Source organism: Gracilinanus agilis, chromosome 6, assembly GCF_016433145.1.
Source record: "Gracilinanus agilis isolate LMUSP501 chromosome 6, AgileGrace, whole genome shotgun sequence".
In the NCBI taxonomy this organism is placed as follows: domain Eukaryota; kingdom Metazoa; phylum Chordata; class Mammalia; order Didelphimorphia; family Didelphidae; genus Gracilinanus; species Gracilinanus agilis.
Genome location: NC_058135.1, coordinates 152,183,672 through 152,198,591, shown reverse-complemented (window position 1 = coordinate 152,198,591; position 14,920 = coordinate 152,183,672). Strand labels below are relative to the sequence as shown.

General features: G+C 34.7%; 1 pseudogene; it reads left to right on the top strand.

Moving 5' to 3' along the window:
• The window catches only part of LOC123252389, a 187,952-nt pseudogene extending 173,297 nt beyond the window's left edge, over positions 1–14,655 (top strand).
• The last annotated feature ends 265 nt before the right edge of the window (positions 14,656–14,920 follow it).

Below are 14,920 nucleotides of genomic sequence, written 5' to 3'. Positions count from 1 at the left end.
ATTCCTGTTTTAAATTACTATAATGTTTAATCTTCATTAGTAGAGGGAAGGTATTTGCTCAACAAAAATATCTTACACCAAGAAGTGTAATCTTGGTTAGAGTATTTTAATAAGAGGTAGAAAAGTGTTCCATCTTACCTATCTCATTGATTTGTAAAAGGAGTGTCAATAATAATAATAATAACCAAACATGACATGTTTGGAAGTAACTTGGCATTTCCCTCTTTCTTTGACTAGAAATGGAGAAATACAAACAAAGCTCACAAGTCAGTCATACACTCACACATCTGCATCCTTCTTTAGAGGCAATGAAGGCTATGTATATGGGGAAAATGTCATTTATAATTCAGACTCCTTCAGAAGAAAGAATCAGATTCCAGAGAGCAAAGACATCTCAGAGAATGGGTTTGGAGTTCTACATATTTACTTTGGTATAAATTATCTTCATTTAGGCAACTTTCACAAAGTTCAATAGTGTTTTTAATACGTCTGTATATTGCTGACACTTGCAGATAACATTGACAAATTGGCCCATCCTGTCCCACCCACTCAGGAAAAAAAGAAAAAAAAAAGGAACATATTACTATTGGAGCAAAAGGTCCTGCCACTCTCTCTTCATTCCCTACAATTTACATACTTAATTAAGACCAGAAATGCTTCTTAGAAAATAAATTTTTACTAGTTGTCTTCTGTGATTTTCTATAACTTGCTATTATGTATGTCACTTGTAGGTGACAATGAAATACCTGAAGATAAACAAATGTGAACAAATGCTTATGAAAAGATCCCATGCATTTAAACTGTTTCTGGTGCCTAAAACTTTAACATGATTTTCTAGAGATGACTGAAAAATCTTTTATTGTGATTTTGTACTTTTCTAGAAGAAAAACATTAAATTTGATAGGATATAAACATGTGTGATTTTTTGGTTGGTCTCTTTATTGGTAATGGCGATAAATAACTACACATTAAAACAATGAACAGAAAAGACTGACATAGCTCTGTTTTTAAAACTAGTCAGGCGATTATAACCATCGGAAGCAATAGGCTTACTAAAATTATTCTTAATGTCATCATCTCCTTGTGATGCTTCTATAAATAAGAAGTCACACTGGAAAAAATAAAATCTTAATAGCTGTATTTTTTAACTTCTAATTAACACAGCCTTCTCAGCAACTTTACTCTTATCCCACATGACTGAGATATTATATATATATGTATATATATTTATAATATTATCAAAGATTTATGTAAAAATAGAACTAGGAAATCAAGGCAATAGGAAACATGCCTGTCCTGACTAATCTCAATACTACAGGTCTAATACAGATCACTTAACTGGGATCTTTTGATGGTACACACCAAATTGGTGAAAGACCTATACATATTCAATTTTTTTCAACACTTATCCATCCAGATATTCAACCTGGTATGCAGGTATGTATAAAGTCTATAATAGTTAGAATGGGTTTGACTAAATTACAAGAGTAAAAAATAATGTTGTAGTTGACATTTATAGAAATTAAGCCTTAAGTCACGAGACTGTTAGTAGCTCTAATTGCTTTATTATAGTAAGATAACGATAATAAGAGAGGGAAATATCAAAAGGAGGTTAAGAATTACCTAGACCATCAACCTAAAGCCTAGCAACCGAGACTGTCTCTGAACAGTCTCAGAAACAACCCCACCCTGTTTCCTGCCAGGTCTCACCTTATTCCTTTCACCCACTAGCTCTCCTACATCACCCCCCAGGAACTAATCATAATTCCACCCAGGGCTGGAAGTGTCTATGGAGTCAATTCCCTGGTTGCTGATTGACCCAAATTCAAAACAAATGGAAGGGAAGTCTAAATCTCTGATTGATCAAATCAAAATACAAATTCCCTTCTCACAATTCCCCCTGTGATTTTATTGGGAGATGAGCATGTTGAAATCTCCTCAGCTGAGGGTCTTGGAAGATTAACGTTCCTAGTCTCCCCAGTTACTAACTTCAAATAACAACATATATATCTTAGGATTCTTCCACTAAAGGTGTATAAAACATTGCCTTTTCTAAGGGAAAATTACAACAAACTGGGACCAAGAGGAAAATAAAAAAAGAAAGAAAACAAAAATAATAGTTGATAGGTGCATTGACAAAAAAACAATTGGGGGCAGTCCCCCTTGGCATAAGAGTTTATATTCAGAATAAATATGTTCAACCCCTTTCCATTCAGTTCATTCTGGATCTCTTGATGCAGTGTGTGGTTTTTGCAGGCATCTCTATGGCACCCTCTTCAAAAAATCTGCCTACCTGATTTGAGGTGCTGGTGAGTCTCTTCTCCTAAAATTCCTCCAAAAGATTTTCAAACTCAGAATCTTAAGACAACCATACAATTAAAACCATACAATCCCCCCAGAAGTGGGTGCTGACCAACCCCAGGATCATCCCATAATAATAATAAAATTATAAGCAAAAAAAAAATTAACAAACTTGCCAGTCTTTGGATCAATAATAAGATCTAATTAAAATAATTCATGTCCTACAAACTTACATTTACCCTGCCTTTACCCAATGGCAGTCAGGACTAAAGAAAATTCCCATTATTATAAAAGAGAAAAAAATAAAAAGGACTAGATTCTGATGTAAAAGGGAATTATGATTCCCTAGTTTGATTTTACCTTTGATCTTAGGGATAGGGAAGCCAAAATGGCAACCAAACTAAGGTACTTATCAGAATGTGGCATGGGGGAGTTCAGTGTCTGACACTGTGTTATGTTTATAATAACAGAGATGTTGGGAAGCTGATGGATTGGCCTGAGCTAGAAACCTGCAGGTCTTTCTATTCCCCCCCCCCCAACAGGCTTCAGTGAGTAGGGAGGGGTAGGTACTTGTTGCTCTCAAACCCCTCCCACCAAGCAGTTGGAAATCAGTTGAAAATGGAGGCAGGGCAATGTCTTCTGGCAAGGCTCAGCAAAGCCAAATTTCTATTGAAGTTCACTTTCTCAACTTATATTCCCCACAGGTTTGATTGAGGGACAAAGGAGAAGCTTGATATCTTGTTATCTAGAACAGAGGAGGATCTGACTTCTTTAGCTGGCAACTGAAAGGAACCAAGCTTTATGGTAGCTGTGAGTATGCCCTAAATAATAGTCAGGCACAACTACTAAAAGATGAAGTTTTATATTGATAAAAGAAGGAAGGGATAGGCAGGGAGGGGGTATCTAGGATTTGGATAAGATCTGGGAAGCCCCAAACTGTCAGGTAGAAACTGCGCCCCCCCAGAAGGGAGGGCAGACTTTATATCCAGCTGGCCCTCAAAGCTTATAATATTCACTTCTAATATCTAAAATAACTAAATGAACAACAAAATGCTATTGCAATAAAGGTCTAACTCCATTAGGCAGGCAAACTCCTGAGGAGAAACCAAAATGGCTTTTGCCCCTCTGGCCACCAAGGCAAACTCAAACCGGGAACAGCAAGCAGAGTGACCTGCTCTCTTCAACCCCAGGAATCAACTGTTTAACTGTTTTCCAACTATTCCCTCACCCAGAGTTCTCTAGGGGAGGGGTCCCCTGGAATTCTGGGTGAGGCTTGACCCTGTATCTTGCAGGAATTCCACCCTGCCATTTTCCATGTTACAATTGTCAAATAGTCGCTTCCTCGAACCTCGAATAAGTCCTCTGTCTTGGCGCAGATATTCATCAATCTCACAGGGATTATTGATCTCCTTGACCTTGTACTTCTTGGCACTGTATGGTGTCTCCTTTGTAACCCCTTCTTTTGAAATCAGACACAAATTTAATAAAAGTCCCATACTATTTAAAATAAATGGCAGGTTTCTTTAGTCTAAAGCTTTTGGATATGCATTGATATTAGAGCTAATGGATATTATAAACTTATCCTTTAAAATCAAAAACACCAATACCGATTCACTTCCTTCAAAAGACTGACAAGTCTAAAGGCCAACAAGATCCTCTTATAAAGATCAGTAACTATTGAGTCAAAGTATCTAGGTTTGAATCCCAGACACACTTTCAGAGTTAATATGGCATAGCGCATAAGAAATTATAAAGAAAAGGTGACTCTGAATCCCCCGTCACATACTATCTGGGCCAATCAATTAGCATCATCTACCCTCATTTTTATCATCTATAATTGGGAATAATTTATTACCTACCTCAGATATTTGTTAGGCTCAAATAAGAACATACACAAACACACACACACGCATATATATTTACTTGTAAACCTAAAACATTATATAAATATGACCTATTATTTTGCATCATGTGACTTTATTAAGTTTTAGTTATCTCATCTGCCAAATGTAAGAATCAGGCTCAAGGATCTCTAAGATCCTATACAAATCTCACTCCCATGACCCTATATTTTAAATAGAGTCAAATTTTAATTTTTTATTTAAATTAAATTTAAATATTAAAATGTTAAATTTTAAATAAAGTCAAATTTCTTTTTTGTTTGTTTTGTTTATAGAGAAATTACTTATTTCCGAATGAAAAAATGTGGGAAAATAGTATTGGAACATAATGACTCTTCACCTTCCTCAGTTACAGAAGCTAATTTTTTTTTTGGGGGGGGGATTTTTCTTATTCAATGTAATAGCTCCTTGTAAGATTAGAATAGGTACTATATTTCTGACCCAAGCTAAGTAAATAAATAGTAAAGTGAATATATTTCTTTCAGCTTATTTCTCATAGTGATCCTCCTGCCTTTGGTAGATTGGATGAAACAGACTGGATAGAAAATTATTTTTAAAATTGGTGTATTTGATGATAGCTTTTGGAATCCTACAGTTTTCTACTCCATGGTAAATACTTAAGCAGTGCAATAGGAACATAATTCTGGTGTCTATGGCTTCTTTTCCTTTTTTTTAACCTATTCTGTTATCTGGCAAGAGAAATAGCATAATAAAGCAAGCAAAATAGGATGGTAGTGACATTTTACATGAAGAAAATTAATTAATCAATCATACAAAAAAGGTTTTTTAGCACCTATTAGGTCATCTCATATCTCCCTGGGGCTGGTGTATGGTTCTTTGCTGCAGTGTATTCTGTTTCTTTGTCAGAAAGAGCACCAATAAGGATCCTGGTTGATATGTCAAAATAACTCTTTCTGATGTTTCACTGCACAAAACTATGAAATACTATTAATATTCACTGTGGCAGGACTTTTATTGTTACCACGGTCAGAGATCATTCAAAAGTGTTTTTGTTATGACTGCTAATAAAGAAATCAGTAGCTAGAAAGCCATTTATTAGTTGGATGAAAAACTGCACTTTGAGATGATGAGCACTGGTTAGAATGCTGTGGTATTCACAGGTTGTTTTTTTTAATGAAAATATGCAAAATATTTTTCACATCAGATACGCAGAACTTCACATAATGCATCAACCACAAATATTCATTTGATAAAAACACAGTGGTGAGGAAGTCTGTCAAAGAAAAATTAACAGCAACTGAAGAAGCTTCTGACAGGCAAAAGAATGGGATATATACATAGTGTAAAAGAATGAAAATGATTGGGAAAGGTCAATAATTTAATATTCTTAAGGAAATATTTTTTGAATGATACTCAAAAGAAGGGGATTTTGTCTAATTGTGAAGGATATCTTTCAGTAAAGCAGACATGAATATTTTCTTCAATTCATGGGAAAAAATTCCTTTTTCCTGTGGCAGAATACACTGACTTTTCTATTTTTCCCACCATTAAGAATTTCATGTAGTTCTTAATCTTTCTGATTCTTTTGTGTAACTTTGTTTTCCTTTTTTTCCTAATCTAGCTACATATCTTATTTTGCTAGTAATTTTAAGTGAAATAACTATCTAAATTTCAAATATGAGTTTCATTTCATTATCATTTGAATAAATTTTAAAGCTATATGATTCCATGTTTAAGTTTTCTAAAAAGCCCAACTAATGTGTTTAATTTTTTTAAAAAAGAGCAAAATCTTAAACAACAACAACAATAAAACATATATACTTGTATTCATGGTTCCCAAATACCCCAAATTGCTTTGAGCTTACTTAGAATGCAACTACATGAAATCACCAAGTGTTGCCAAATGTATTACTTTTAAAAAAAACAAAAACTTATCCTCATATCTTCTTCCCTCAAATAATAAAAGTTGGATTAATGGACTAATCTGTAATATCAGTTTTCTTCAATAAAATGCATACCTAATGCAAACAAAAAAATGTCCCTAATTAAAGAGAAGATGAAAAGCATTGCAAAAACTCTAATTTATCTATCTATCTATCTATCTATCTATCTATCTATCTATATATATATACATATCACTATTGTTTTTTAGGTCATCTTTATGACCTCATTTGGGGGTTTCCTGACAAAGATACTGGAGTACAACGCCATTTCCTTTTCCTCCTTTGACAAATGAGGAAATGAGGCAAACAGAGTTAAGTGACTTGCCCAGCATCCCACAACTAATGTCTAAGATAGGATTTGAACTCTGGTCTTCCTAATTCCAGACCGCACACTTTATGCACTGTACCACCTAACTAATCTATATGTAGTACTACTCTTGAATATATTCAACAATCCTCTAAAAGGATGTGATGGCAAATTTATGGCATGGGTGCCAAAGATGACACACAGAGTACTCTCTGTGGGCACAAGGCTGACCTCTCTCTCCCACAGAGTTCATTACTAGAAAGGCAGAGGGACTCGGGCAGAGCTGCTCTCCTCCTCTTCTTCACTGTGCCTGAGGACATTTTTAACATCTCCCCTCCTCTGCCCAGCAGGGCAATGGGACTTCGAGGTGGTTTAGGTGGGTAGCTCATAGACAGCAGAGCTGGAGGGATGCAGAACCCTTGGGCTATTCCTTTCTCCCTCTCTACACTTGCTGCTGATATTCCTTACTTCACCCATGCCTCTGTTCAGCAGCCCAGTGGAAACCCTTTCTCCCTCCCCTGTGTGGGGTAATGGGGGATAGCACCCAGCACTTGGTGGGGGTGGGCACAGTATTTAGCCTTTGAGGGGGTAGCATGGGGCTACTCCACCTCTGAAAGACTCTCTGTCACTGCTTTAAGAGCTGACTAAAAAAAAGGTAGAAGGCACTATGCTAGACACTGGAAATGTAAAATTGCAAATGAAACACTCTTCACCACAAGGAAAGGAAGGAGAGGGATTAGCATCTATATAGCACCTACTACTGGCAGCTATTGATTAATAGTTTTTGTTTCTTTGATTTAGCAAATAATGAACAAAAGAAATATCTCTCCCAATTTAGTCCCAACAACTACAAAGTTACAAAATAATAATGCAAAATGATATATCTGATATAAAATAAGTGGTTTGAGTCTACTCAAATCCTTTGGTTTTCTCTATTAGAATTGAAGTTATTTTGAGAAACATACATTAATATCTTAATACAAACATCTGAAAAGAGAAAAATAAATTTAAAGCATGGCCTAAACAGTTGTTATAATTCTAGTTTATTTTGTTAAAATAAACTTATTCAAGTCTGTAGCAAATTACTGAAATAATAATGTTTTCCCTTGCTTTTGTAATTGCTCCAAATCTAAGTCAATCTAATATACAAACATTAAGTATTTACAATTCACAAGGCTATCTTAGGTACAGGAAGTACAAAGACAAAAACATAATAGTTTATACCCTCAAAAAGCTAAGGTATAAAACATGCAAGCTTGAGTTCATTTAAGGAAAGTTGGTAAATGAGAGAGCAATAACATCTAGAACATTCAGGAAAGGTTTCTCATAGGATATGATCCATGAATTGAACCATAAAGGAATTTTGAGATCCAAATAGGTAGATGTAGAATATTTCAAGTATGAAAGCTAGCATGTGGAAAGACACAAAGGGGGGAAATGGTAAAAGTCCAGGAAAGAGCAAATAGCCTAGTTTAGGTGGAACACAGACTTAGTGAAGGGCAAATAATGAAGAGTAACCCTAGAGAAGATGCTTTGAAGTGATGCTGTAAAGGATTTTAAAATTTGAGCTAAGGGGTTCATATTTTTATAATGAGGCAACAGGGAATTGCTTAAATTCCGTCACCATTAACATATATATATATATATATATATTAGAAGTTATTTATTTTTCTCTCTACTTTCTCTCTCTCTCATTTTAATTTAAAGGAGTCAATGCTTCCAAAGTAGATGAAACAATAGTTATAAGATATTCAAACTTTTATTAACCAAATATAGTTTCTCAGCCATGAGCTTTTAATTTTTGATGTATGGACTCCTTTGTCAGTTTGGTGCTTCTGAACCACTGCTCAGAACAATACAATTAAATAACTTGAGAAAATGCTAGATCTCAATGAGAGGTTTTTGAAAATAGAGGTGCATTTTTTCTTTTTCAAAATCTCTTATATTATTTTGTTTTTTTCAAATACACATAAATAATTTTAATATTCAAATTTTAAATTTTCAGATCTAAATTATCTCCCTACTTCCCTTCTCCACTCCTTGAAAAGGCAAGCAATCTGATATAGATCATACATGTGAAGTTATGCAAACTATATTTCCATGGTAACCATGTGGCAAAAGAAAATAGAGGGAAAAAAAGTAAAGAGTAAAAAATGCAATTTTTTCCTATCCAAGTTCAAGACTCTCTAAGATTTAGCCATAGACTTGGATTTTGACTGTCCCCAGATGAAGAACCTCTTGTCTAGGTAGTCACACAACAGAAAGATTAAATATACATATATATATTTCATAAGAGCAGTTTCTATAAGCATTCTAAATATAATGACAAAAATCATATTCAGAAAAATAAATTTGAGAATACTCTAAATCTTAGTTGCATAATGTTTTAGGATTTATCAATGTCATTCTATCGCTATCTAGAGAGTATATTTATCATAGATCTGCTGAGTATTACCATTACCTTTAGTTTTTCATACCACGCTGACGTGTATTACCTTTTCTTAACTAAATTTCTTGATGGCTTAATCAAGAAAGGTTTAACTTCTTAAACATACTTTCTAATTTTTCTTTGTCCTTATAAGGTGTCATGGGCAGTTGACATGGTTTGGGTTTCCAAGATAGAATTGACATTGCCAGAGCCAAATTCATAAATATTTCTCATGCCACAGATTAGTTCTGAGCCATTTTGCAGCCCTGAGAAGTCTATACCATAAAGAACACTTCCTTTCATTCCAAACCCATTTGCATTTTATTTGTGCCTCAGAGGAGGAACAATCCAAACTGATTAGAATCCGCAGACGCTGTGCATAATGAAAAATTAATTGCATCAATCTTTTCACTGTAGTGGTCTTAACAACTCATTTTCAACTGGTCATTTTTCCACCTGCTCACCACGGCCCAGGCAGCTGAGGCAAGCATATCTCTGACATTTCCTGAATACCAATGAAGCTAAGGTCACTGGTACATCATGCATGTAGGAACAGAGCACTCTGAAAGAGATGTAACCTATTTGGACTAGCTAGAACTAGTATGTGAGAGTAGAGGGCAAATAAATCCTATGGATGAGAATCTAGGCTCTGTCTGAATAAACAAAAAAGCAAGGCAAGGGAAAGTACCTTTCCTACAGCAAAGGTTAGTTTAGCTTCCCTTAATGAGGACTGTGCTTGATGTGCTGTTGACAAAGGACATAAATCAGGTTTCACATGCTAAAATGGATGCTGTGATTGGTATGCCTGATAAGGACCACAGCACAATGCATATTCATCATGACTGTTTTTGCTATTGATAACAGAGTTGTTAAACTTTGGTAAATACAAGGATTAGACTCAGTGGCCTTTTAGTGCCATAGGAAAAAAAAAATTACTGCCCTCCAATCTTTTCCCACAAGTTTAGCCTATACTGATTGCTATATGTATAGACCTAGAGATCTAGAGGGAAGCCCCTAGAAATTTAGGTGAAATCTGCCATAGTAGACATATGACAAGAATAAGAGTGGCACAAGGTGAAAAATCATTGTTGGGTCATAGTGTGTACTGCTGGGGGTCACATTCACATGTATAGAAACACTGAAGTATTGGGGCACACAGAAGAAGTCTTAACAGTCATGCTAATACTGTGAAGGTTGGAAAATTCAGGGTACTTCTCTCCAAATTCAATTTAATATACACTAAGTTATAGGGGAGGAGGAGGAGCTTGATTTGATCAAAGAATGAGGTACTGCTAAATTAAGCGATTTTGAATCATTTTTGTTCAGTTTGCAAATGAAATATGAACCATCATATTAAAAATCTCTCTCAACTCCCCAATTCTCCAGGAAATTTATAATTTCCTTTCAGATATTAAAACAAACAAACTCATACACATATTTATCAAGGAAATGAGTGAGAAGAGTTTCTCTGCCTATACACACACACACACACACACACACACACACACACACACACACATACACACATCCTAACACAAATAAAAATAGGAAGTAACTAATGAGAATTTCCGAAGTTTCAAAATACGTCCCACAGGAATTTTTAATAGAAAACTTAGGAGGAACAAAGTAATAATTTTTAAAAGCTAGTTCAACAATTCTTCTGCTGTAATCTACAAGTACTAATGAAAAGAGAAAATCATTCTGGTAACCCATTAGATGACTAGAGATTGTGGAACCTAATCTTTAAAGAAATAAAGCAACATGCAGGGTGAAGTGAGTAGAGGTATGTTTATAATGAAAGTGATTTTTTAAAATCATCATTTTGAAAGATAAGAATTCTAATCAATGTGATGATTAACCATGATTTCAAAGGGTTCATGAGGAAGAATACTACCATTCACCTGAAACAGAAGCTATATCCGAAGAAAGCAGAATGAGACATACATTTTGGTCAAATATGAATGTTTCATTTGATTACAAGTATGTAATACAAGATTTTTGTTTTGTTCATTTTCCAGTGTGTGTAGAAAAAATGTGAGGGAGAAGAAAATAAATGAATGATAATTTAAAAAATAAGGGTGGGAATGGGGAAGTTAGCAAAAATAACAAACCACAAAAAAGGGGTAAGTGTTAGTGCTAAGGCTGTCTGCTCTTGGCCAGGGGTTCAAGGAACATGTAACATTGAGAAAGTGAGAACAAGGCTTTTTCTAGCCTAAGAAAAATTAGGAATTCAGCAGAAGGGGTCTGTGACATTACAATGGGGGCCAGCTTAGGCACAACAACAGCACAAGAACTGGGGTTTGAAGGCAGTGGCAAAAATAGAAGCAGTAATATAGATTCTGGGTCCTTCAATCCAGAGAGAAGGAATGATAACTGTTGAAAAATAAAGTACAAGACATCTTTTAGTAGTATTGGGTGCAATCAGGTGTGCTATGGCCACCCAATTTACTTATACCAAGTCCTGGGCCATAATTCTAGAGGCAGGAAGAATACTTGCCACAACAGGATAGCTGGATCCCATCCTGGGCAAAGACCAGTACATGGACCAGGAGAGCAGGGACCATACTTCTTCATGGATCACCTTAAAAGATTAGGAAGAACCAAAAACTTGCAAACCACTTGAACTAACTCTGAAAACAGTAGCACAAAAGCCTGAAACTTGGCATAGCTCCTGCTCATATCCAAGATGAGCATAGCATAAATTTAACATGAAGTTAAAGAGAACAAAGAGTCTAGGAAAATGAGCAAATTGTAACAACAAAACAAAAACTACTTGACCACAAAAAGCTTCTATGTTGGCAGAGGAGACAAAAACATAAACTCAGAAGAAGAAAATGAAGAGGAAGTGGCTAAAACCAAAGCCTGAACATAAATACTAATGAGATATAAACCAAATTATTCCTAGAAGAGTTAAAGAAAGAGATGAGAGTAGTGGAAGAAAACTTGACAAAAGAAATGAAAGTGATTAAAGAAAATTGAAAATAAATAAAAGCTTGGTAAAAGAGACAAGAAATATTGAAGAAAGAAATATTTTTAAACACATGGAGCGCGTGCACACACACACACACACACACACACACACACACACACTAACAATGAATAATAGATTTGGCCTAAAGTAAAAGAGGCACAAAAAATTCAGTGAAGAAAAATATGCTTTTGAAAGCAAAATTGGTCAAATATAAAGAAAGGTATAAGACCTCACTGAAGAAAATGGTTCTTTAAAAATTAAAAGTAGGCAAATGGAAGCTAATGATATCATGAAGATCAAGGAACAATAAAGAACAATAAGAGCAATAGAAGAAAGGATAAAGCATTGTTCTAGTCCAGAACAACATAGAGAGACATGAAGGAAAACTCTTCTTACTTGAGTACAAGGAGAGAGTGTTGACCCAGACCCAGCAGAACTTAGATGTAATATAGAGCAAGCCACAGGGGAAAGAGCAAAGTTTACTCAGGCTAGCCTCAGTAGGGGAAAAGTGAAAACCAACACAATAAAGAAAAGGCAGTAGTGGCAGGAAAACAGTTCAACATAATTCACTTCTAACAAAGGCTATATGCAGCCCAGAACAGGTAGCAATGAAAAGAACTCTGCCCAAAGAGGTCCAACCTTAGTGGGATAGGCCATCTCAACCCATCTGAACTGTAAACCTCCACACATCAGGCAAATCAGGCTATTTTTGGAAAGTGTTCAAACTAGGACCAAGAAAGCTGAGCTTACATCAAAGATAATACAAGCACAGGACATTACTCCCTCTACTCTAGGAATAGAAGTAAGCTTTAGCACATAGCCAAAATCAAGTGAGAAACTAACTACAAAATGAGCAAAAGGCAGAGAAAAAGCCCAACACTAGAAAAATATTTCAACAAGAGAAATGATCAAAATGTGAGATCAGAAAAGGCCAACATATCAAAAATGAAATGTATTAAGCCTCAAAGGAAAATATGAAAGGATGTCAATCCCCCCCAAAAAAAACCATCATGAAGAATTCCAAAAGAGGTTAGAAAAATGAATAGTAAGTAAATAAGAATAAAAATTAGAAAAAGTAACAATAGAAAAATCAACCACTTAAAAAATAATTTACTAAAAATAAATTCCTTTAAAAAGGAAATAAAACCTCTCAAACAGGAAAATACTCCTTAAAAAAGAAAGTACAAAGGCTGAAAGAAGAAAATGGATCCCTAAAAATTAGAAATGGAAGAAAGGAGCTTAATGAATTCATTATACAGCAGGAAACAATAAAAATATATTCAGAAGAATTTTAAAATTAGGAGGTAATTTGAAATCTCTCACTGGAAAAACAATGGCCTAGAAAATAGATCCAGGAGGCACAATCTAAGAATTGTTGGATTACCCAAAAGCCATGACCAAAAAAAGAATCTTGACACTTCATTCAAGAAATTATCAGGGAAAACTTCCCTGATATTCTTGAACAAGAAGGGAAAATAGAAATCAAAATAATCCACTCATCACTTCCTGAAACAAACCTTAAATTTAAAAATCTCAGGATTATTATAGAAATTCCAAGTCAAGGAGAAAATGCTACCAACATCCAGAAAAAAAAAATAAAACTGGGGAACTACAGCCAGGATTATGTAGGACCTATCAGATGGTACATTAAGAGATTGAAATGTGTGCAATATCATCTTCCAAAAGGCAAAGGATCTAGAACTACAACAAAAAAAAATCAACTACTCAGCAAAACTGTATAATACTCCAGGGGAAGAAATGAACATTTAATAAAATAGAAAAAAACAGGTATTCCTGATGAAATGACCAGAGCTAAAAAAGAAAATTTGATGAATGTGATACTGAAGAGAGACATAAAAAGATAAACAAACAAAAAATGCTCAAGTTAGTCAGTAGGAATAAACTAATCACATCCCTGGTGTGGGAAAGTAATAACTATAATACTCAAGATATTTATAGTTCAAGAGATTCCTAAAGTATGTAGTATATTTAAAGTAATCAAGGGAAACAAAGAGGTTAAACTAATTAGACACCTTGCTAAAAAAGTGATAAATAGAATACTTAGGATACTTATGGTTCAAGAGGTATTTAAGATATTTTAAGATAATAATGGAAAAGAATGGAACTAAACTGATTACTAGTAAGGATAATAACTAAGATGCTTAACATATCTATAATATTTCAAGTATCTAAGATATAAAAAGTAGTTAGAATACTTAGGAAATTGAAGAAACTTAAGAACATCATTATTAGGGCAATGAATAGGAAAATAAATAGAAAGAGAACTGAGAGTAAATTGAATATGATGAAATCATATAAAAAATCAAGTGATAAAGACAAAGAATACACTTAGTGAAAAAATGAAAGAAAGTTTGGAGTAAATTATCTCACATGAGAAGGCATGTACAAATCAATACAGTGACTCTTTTTTCCTCTCCTGCCGCTCAAGGACCTGACTGCCACCTTGAATGATACTGTAACCATCAAAACCAGGAGGTTTATGAAAAAAAAAAAAGTCTTCTTTGATGTAAATAAATGGTCATTTATATTCTAACACCCAAGACTGAAATTTGAGGAAAACTGGCCAAGATGTACAAAACAACTGCAGATGTTATTTTTGTCTTTGGATTCGAAACCCATTTTGGTGGAAAAGCAACAGACTTTGGCATGATCTATGATTCCCTTGACTGTAAAAAAGAAAAGTGAACCAAAGCACAGACTTGCAAGGCACAACTTGTATGAGAAGAAAAAGACGTCAAAAAGCCAGTGAAAGGAACCGAATGAAGAAAGTCAGGGGTACTGCAAAGGTAAACATTGGTGCTTGCAAAAAAGGTTTGTCTTAGAGAAAGACTATGTATATTCATTCATCCAAGATTCAATGTCCTCAGCCTCTCTGCAATTGTTCCACAACTCCTGGGACCACACTGCATCAGTAATATATCTTTAATTCTACAGCCCTATGAAAATCAATTGCTCAAAGATTTAATTTAGTTCAAGTCAATAAATATTAAAGACTCAATATGATCTGGGGAAAAAAAGAATCAATATAGTGGAAGAGATGATGGGGGCTTGGCAGGCAGTGCTTGAACTTTAAACTCATTGGAATTG